Below are 8,089 nucleotides of genomic sequence, written 5' to 3'. Positions count from 1 at the left end.
AATACCCATGAAGAGACGGTGTGGAAGTGACAGTGAAGGAGTAACAGGGGAGGGAAGAAAGTAGAAATAAGAGTGGGGGGAATTAACTGGTCCCAGAGAAATTAAGTGGACCAGGAGCAAACACTGAAGTCAACAAACAGAGGGAGGAAACAAAGAAGAGAGAGACAAAAATCCTCACTTAGCAGTTTATAGTAACAAGTCTTTGGAGAACTCTCTGAGTTTGCATCCCTTGGAAACGAAGCCCTCACTAATGCAATCCTGGAAAAGCATCCCCACTCCAAGTCTCAAACAGTATAGATCCAGGAAATATTAAATCCATCTGCTGCAGCGAAAATGTTTTATCAACAACAAAAAACCCACTTGATTTATTCTCTAGACGCTGGGCCCAGACTCAGTCACTAAGCTGTGCTATCTAATGTGGTTAGACAACTTCTAGGGAACTAACCTCTTGTTGCCGTTACTCACAGTATTTGCTTTTCCCCTGTTGCCTTACTCATCTGATTCCTCCCTTCTTATTATGACTCTGGTTGAGCTGATAGGTCATAATTTATACAACAGGCTGAGGCTTTCGTTCCTTTGTTGGTAACCCAAGCCAGGGAAGTGAGTTATTCTTGCCTTTGCCGTGTTTCTCTGTCTCATTCCTTTTCTGTCTGGAAGCTTACCTAGACCTAGAATATACAACCTCCATAGTAGTACCCATCCAGAGAGAGGCCAATTAGCTTTTAGTTACAGCGTGTGCTTGTGAGTGTCTTTGGATGAGCTTTTCACTTGATACCAGGTATTTAATAGAAACCTGCGGTGACACAGCACCATCAGTCCCAAAGTGCTTTCCAAACCAGAGATTTTTCCACCTAAGTTCTCCTAACATTAAAACAGAGGCAGCACTGGGTAAGATAAGGCACACAGGAGGCACTTTGCCTGCAAGGTCGATGTGTAGTGGACTTTTTCTCAGGCTTTGTGTCCAGTCCAGCTCCAGACTCTTCAAAAAATACCTCGCCTACCTTTGATGCTGGTTCCAGGTCAGTTAATTAGCTCCTCCCATGTGGATGAAAGCCAGGTCATGGTTTACACTCATTTATACCATGAACCACTTGTGTTACGTAGTGGACAAAGAATAAAACTCCTCAAGTCCTGAAAGGGAACCTAATTGCTCAATGATCACACATACCCAGTAGTACAGAATGGTTCTTCTCCATCTTTCTGGGACAGCAGCTACAGTTCCTGGGAGTGAAAGGCCCGTGACAGCCCATCACTTTGTGCACTGTGACCCGCCAGGACACAGACATGGGGCTGCACTCTGGGCTGCAGCTGCACTGAGGTTCCTCACAGTGTAAAATGCTCCTCTGAAAAATACCAGCAACTTCAGCTAATTCTACTGTGACAGCAAAATCAAGACTTGAGTGGAGACAGGATCCTACATTGCCAAAACTGGGTGCCCTCCTAATATGTGCTCTCACATCCGTCCTAAAATGCTGGTTACCAAATTGCATGAGGATGACCAGATCACTTAGTGATGGACAAAAGGCAAAGGATTCACACAGGGCAAAAATACTCCTCCCCTTCCACCCTACCTCATCCTATTCCATCTCATCTCCAAGGAACCTCGCATTCTTCATCTTCAAAAAGAGCTTCCCTAGACAGAGAAGGGAGGGCCTACCTCAAGTTGAGCATTTTCTTGTTAGAATTTAGGACATTATCTGCATCTTCCACCTTCATTCCCCGTGGCAGTGTAAGTCAAATCTGGCTGGTTCTTCCCTAAGCAATATCAAAGGAAAACTGTAAGGATTCAGTTAGGTAACGATAAGGTGTAATCATGTGGCTACTTGAGACACTCTAAATTTCTTCCCGGGAAGGGTTGAAAAGTTGAGCTCACCTGCCAATTTTTCAATAACCCAAGCCTTAAACCAAACCAAACAGAGCCAAAACACCCTCCCCTCCGGCAGAAACAGATGAGAGAACTTGAAGCAGCGCCAGCAGTAGAGACAAACGTGGAGCTGGTCCATTCCAATACACTTCCCCTGGTTCAGAACCGCGCTCCCGGCGGCTGGCGCGGGAGCGGCGGGTCCTGCCGTGCGGTGCGTCGGCTGCCGCAGCCGCGCCAAGGGTGGGTCCGGTGATTATGGCATCTGCCGGCAGCGAGACACTGCAGCCTGGAAACCTGCGAGATGAAAGGCACCGTATAAATATACAATATTATTGCTGCTATTACTATTATTTCACTGGCCTTTTGCCTCGCTTTCTGGCTGAGCGAGAGAATATGAGTATTCCTGAATGTCCCCAGCCCTACATTTAGTCAAGCCTCGTCTTTAGCACTGTAGACCTTCAGATATAATTTTTTCCCATCATCTCAGTTCACAGAGCCACAGACTGTGTTTCTTTTCTTGGTATTAACTTCAAAGTATTTTTCCTTTTAAAATACAAGTCAACGTTATTTGTTAAATGACTGTTTTGAACTCGGATCCAATATTTTTAGTAAAAAAAAAAAAAAAAAAAAAAAGAAGTTTTGTTTTGTTTTTTAACTGGAAGGAATCCAAACTATCCGCGGCTTTTATAACCCAACTTCCTTATGAGTCAGGACATTTATTGCCAGAAAAATATTATTTTAACTTTATTAGTGCAATATAGCAGTGACATCTAGTGGCTTTCATCAGCGTCCTGATGGGCGAGGGAGAGGCGACTGGGAACACATCCAGCTCGGGGCTGCATTAAACCATTGTTGAGAGCCAGTGGAAGGTGAGTGAGCCCTTCTAAGACATATATAGAGTTCATTAAAATTATAAAATTCTAATAATATAATAAGGAAAATAAACTCTAAGTTAGGTAATTCTAATGGTATAACACCCATGTGTGATTTCTTCAGCTCACATTTATAACAAGAAAGGTAAAATTTATGGTTTCCTTTATCCAGGCTAAAATATTTCATTGTTCGCACTAGGGAGCTCCTTCACTGCGAACTAAAGAAACAAGATTTTCAAATTTCTAAATCAATGTTCAGTCCAAGGCGATTTACAGACCATTTAGCTGAAATGCCATGGGCAGAGCCCAGCTCCTATTGAAAGAAGCAGGAGTTGTGCCACAGTTTTCCATAAAGATTATGTCTTAAACATTATTTTTCCAAAGCTGAAGCTCCTTCTCAGCTCTTCAGCTAGGATGTGCTTGCACGCAGACTTAATTTTACACTCAGGAATACCAAAAACCTGTTAAACTGGCCTTTTAGTACCAGGGTTGAGGCAGAGCAATCACCAAACTGGCAGACAGGGAAAGCTCTCATCTTCTAAGTAAAACTGACACCAGGGTTCAGGAGAAATGTAACACTTATAGTGCTGGCAGGAGAGTTTATCATCAGCTTTGTAGCTTAAAATATTTTTCTTTAACTGTGGAATAGCATTCATATTACAACCAACTTGTGGGGTCCTTTTCTTCCTCTTTGAGTTTCCCTGCAAAATTTAGCTGGGCACAACAACTGCTAGATGTTCTTTGAAGACAAAGTCGATGATGCTTGTCTGACAATGCTCAACTGGCTTTAGAGCTTCAGGCTATTAAACATTTCTGCGATTTCAAATTCTACTTACACTTATTCTACTTATTCAAATTTTACTTATTCTATCTTACACTTCCTTCTGTCCCTTTGGCTCAAAATGTTTTTCATTACTTTGTCAAACTTGCCACACAGAAGCCTTGTTTAACTAATAACTGATGAAAAGCTACTAATGATTATTTTATGCAGTTGTGGACATTCTATCTACATACAGAGAAGGAGATGAAATATTGGAAAACTTATTTTGTATAAGCTTATCAGGCTGTGCTGGCTGGCTGCAGCCTAGATAAACCACGGGGCTGCTCTGTAGCGGACAGAGATCTCGCAGGTGCGTGCCTGGGCGCGTGTGGACGTGTGTGCTGAGGAGGCTTATTACGAGAGGATTTACTTTTCCATACGCAGCAGTGACAGCACCCCAGAGGAAGTCATAGCTGGGAAGTATCTAATATAATATTTGCACTGCGTCTGCAGTTTGTGTCAGTGTGCCAATGCTGTTGCTCCACTCTCCCTCCTCCTCGGGATTATTAGGGGGTTTGTAACATTAAATATAATGACTGGCTTTGAAGTTTAGACTTGAGAACTGAGACGGTTTTTCCATGTTGGCAGTTAAGTTGCGGCGTTCTTCCACGGATGGCAGGCCAAGGAAACAAGCGGTCAGCTCCACGGCCGCCTCAGGCACCTCCACAGAGTCAACCTCCTGCTCCCAGCCTGGGTGAAGCTTCCACCCCAACCTCCGCTCGCTGCTCGGCCCCAGCTCCGTCATGCTGCTACAGCCGGGATGAGGTCAGACCGGGGGTGTCCTCCCACGCTCCGCGGGCAAAACCCCCTTGGGCCAACGCAGCCCCGGCCCCCGAGTCGCAGCTGATGGTGTCTCCAGGATCCACAGCCACAAGGCAGCGTTCCCCACACGCCGGAAAGTGGTGAGTCAGAGCAGCGGCTTGGGGGAGACTTCAAATACTCCAACAGGTCTGGCAGAAATATTTATACACCTGCATTTTCAAATATGCTCTACTTTTCTCACTTTATAAATACATAGGATCCAGTAGAACACTTGGCCTAGCAGAGCCAAGCATGCCCCTTTTTATTTGATGAACCAGCTGTTTTTCTGGCCTGTTCACATAAACATATTTGTGTGTGTTGATTTTGTAGTTCATTGGGAAAAAGAAACAGATGACAGGTTGTATGTCCATTTTTGTTATGTATATAACTACCACATAGAAAATTCCCCTTCTGTCCACTTACTTGTTTACTTTGCATGAGGAAAGCAGCACATAAAACACCCAGAGAAGGCATGGAAGGTGCTTTTTTAACCAAACAGATGCAAAACCAGTTCATACAGGTGAGATGTTGCAGCGGCTCTGTTTACAGGTCACCATGGGCTGCAACATCATGTTGATATGAGTCCACAGATGGGACAACTGATGTAACCTGGACAGTGAGCTCCTGCTCACATTTTTGGTTTTGGCTTCCACACCCATGTTTCTATGTGTGGACTGGCACTGCACTTCAAAATTCAGACCGGGTGTTTCAAAGGATCTGAGACAGTCCCTCGTGGCACTAAAATACCACGCCAGATGGGCAGTTTGTAGGTTGCTTCGACAATCTCCTTCCTCACAGGTAGATGAGTCAAACACCTACCTGTTTAACTCCGGCATTGCAGGTAGGTGGACAGCAGACCTGGGCTGCATAGAGGCTGGTCAGGAGCTAATGCAATACAGCAATCTCTACCAGCTCATTAAATTACAACAGGATGTCAAGGAATTTATTGCCAAGCCTGAAAAAGAAAAACTTTTCAATATCCTATTATGGCCTCTCCCCAGCCCTATAACCTGCTGAGAACTAGGCTTTAAAATGCTGTACTAGCCAATCCCTGTGAACTTTGACTTCTATTTGGAGGCATTGTTTTTTGTTCAGCTATAAATAAGCTGAATTATGGGCCTTTTCAGGGGGGACATGCATCTGGAACATTACATGGAAAACCTCAGGTTAATGCTCTGATAGTTTGTCTAGGCAGTAAAAGGTAATTGCATGTAACACCACGAAAGTTGTGCAATCCCCAACATAAGGACCCTTGCTTCATGCAGATCACTGGAATCAGACAGGGGATAGGAGGGCCCCCCCGCCCCGGAGAGGCCAGATTTCATCTTGCCAGTTTTATTCTTTATACTAACCTTAAGAATATATTCATAATTTAATATTTTGGTTTTTTTCTGGTTGTCTTTGGGGGCAAACTGAAGAAGCTAAACCTCTGTAAAATGGTTCATCCTGGTAAACATTCACGTTTCACCAGCTGCTTAAAATAGTCACAATAAATTTCGCAGCCCTCTGCCCCTTCTATTTCAGCAGGAATATCACTGAACTCCTCGTTTTGTGCAGCAAATGAAATTTTAAAGAGCTTTTTTTGCGCATGTGATTTTATTTTATGACTTCACAGCCAAGCCAAAAGGGAGAAGACAAGTTAACAAAGCAAGCCCGTTTCCCCAAAGGAAGGCTTGTATTCTTGACAACATCACATTAACAACAGCAGCGGATATGCATAAGCCAACGTGATAAAGCGATGGAGCAGGACTAGCCAAAAAGATATGGATAAGCGATTACGTTTGATTTCATTTTCAAGAAATAGTGATACTTTCTCCTTTCTTTGGAATTTTACATGACTTTCCACTTCCAGGTAAAATTCTGAAAGCAGATTTGAAAGCTCCCAAGGGGATGTGCTACTGGGACAGGACACTTGTGTAACGTGCCTGCACTCACATGCTCCTTACAAGCAAGTGGCTTCACTGGGGAGAGAGGAGATGTGCCTGGTCTGCCAAAACACAGCCGTTCCTTTCAAGTGCGATGGGCACAGAGGGACCCCTGCGCTCTCTTTGTCAGCAAGACAACCTCAGTTGGACCGGCCCCAAAAATAAGTGAGGAGAACGACCTACTCAATTGACAGCTGAGCCAGGTGGCTGAATATATGGGAGAGAAATGATTTCCAAGCTGCATGCCAAGCTCATGTTCTCTGCAGTGGGGCCCCGTTTTGTGCTGGGGAAGAGTTAGGACTCCAAATCGCAGTGTCATGGGATGCTCTGGGCAGAGAATCGACCGCTGTTGGCTAGAGGTGCTGAGAGACAGTGCTGATCTTGCTGGAGCTCTGAAAATAGATCTGCACCTGCTATTAGCATCAGCTTTGCCATCAAAATCCTGTCCAAGGGTGTAAATAATTTACGAATAAGAGGGATTTTGGAAACAGACTCCACTCTTCCTCCCTATCAAGGAAACCACCCAGACAAGTAGTCCAAATCTTTCTGACCACTCAAAAGCCAAGCAGAGCATTACAAGCGTTAGAAGGAAGGAAGCATTAAAAAAAACCCCACACAATTCAGAACTGTGCAATGGAAGAGTGCAACAAACAAACTTAGATTTAAAAAGTGGTGAAAGACCCAGGTATAAATTGACGTGAATGTACCTGAAGAACTGCCAGGGCCATTAAACGAATTTGCATGTGTCAGTGTCTCTGCTCCTTTTCTTACTCTGTCTCAGGGTTCCAGGCTTATCAAAGCACTGACGGTCTCTTTCTGTCTTCTGGTTTGTACCTGCTGCCCAGGCTCACAGCTGCAGTTGAACGTGGTTTTTATTCTGTTAATGACAGTATAAAGAGGTAATAGAAGATATCATAAGTAAAATATTTCAAAAACAACTAATCATTTTAAACATTTTTATCTTGTGATCCGGCTTGAGCTGCTTGAAATTCAATATCTGGGTTGCAAAGTAGTTCAACAATGACTCTAAATTAATCTTCAACCACTGTGATTTACTAAATCATATGACATTTTTCAAAATCTTTCCCTGTGAGTTTAAAACAAGGACAAAAAAATCCCCATGTCTGCTCCAAGAGGCAGGGAATCTTTATCCCCAGGCAAAGTTGGAGGATATACATTTGGAAGAGGTTGGTTTTGAAGGCGCTCATGGACTTTCTATAAGCAATAGGCTTGGGAATGCTGCTAAGAAGGAGCTAGGTAATGAAAACTGATTATATACGGAATATAAATCCAAAGAGAGCAAGAGCAACTTCAGCTATGTATGTCTGCTAGTTTTACCCAGCTGTGGGCTCTCGGTCACTGCACCACATGCTTTAAGTCAGTTGTTTTCATATTGTATGCACAAGTAACATTTCAGTTCAAACTAGTCCCCAGATTGTCCAGTTTGACAAGGCGGTTTGCTCGCTCCGCAGCCAGCCAAAGCAGAGCATCCCGTCCTGCCAGTGATCTGGACAGCCAGAGGGGCTCCACTGAGAACAATTCCCATGCTGGCAGCCCATATGACAACATACACACTTCCTAATCAACATGTTCCTGCTCCCACGGGGGATTTTATTATTGGGAATTGGGTTGAATTTGTGTTGAACTCTCCTCAAAGACGGAGAATTAAAACCACTGGTTTGGCGCAGGTGACAGTTGTAAAAACCTTTAACTATGTCAGGATAACAAGGTAAAATAAAACTTGCCTTAGAGTTGTGTCCCCATTTACCTTGAACCCTGCCGGCCCTGTTGTTCACATGGATGCTGA

General features: G+C 43.9%; 1 long non-coding RNA gene across 1 annotated transcript; it reads right to left on the bottom strand.

The window, feature by feature from the left end:
- Window positions 1-2,022: 2,022 nt before the first annotated feature.
- On the bottom strand, window positions 2,023-7,148 carry LOC309445016. Its single transcript, XR_014185204.1, has 3 exons — window positions 6,990-7,148; window positions 5,177-5,312; window positions 2,023-2,158 (listed from the first exon to the last, which is right to left on the bottom strand). It is a non-coding gene; the product is annotated as an uncharacterized lncRNA (long non-coding RNA).
- Between the last annotated feature and the right edge of the window lie 941 nt (window positions 7,149-8,089).

Source organism: Streptopelia decaocto, assembly GCF_964273445.1.
Source record: "Streptopelia decaocto genome assembly, chromosome: 12".
NCBI classification, from domain to species: Eukaryota; Metazoa; Chordata; class Aves; order Columbiformes; family Columbidae; genus Streptopelia; species Streptopelia decaocto.
Note: the sequence above shows the minus strand (reverse complement) of the source record. Positions and strands in the feature narration are given on the sequence as shown.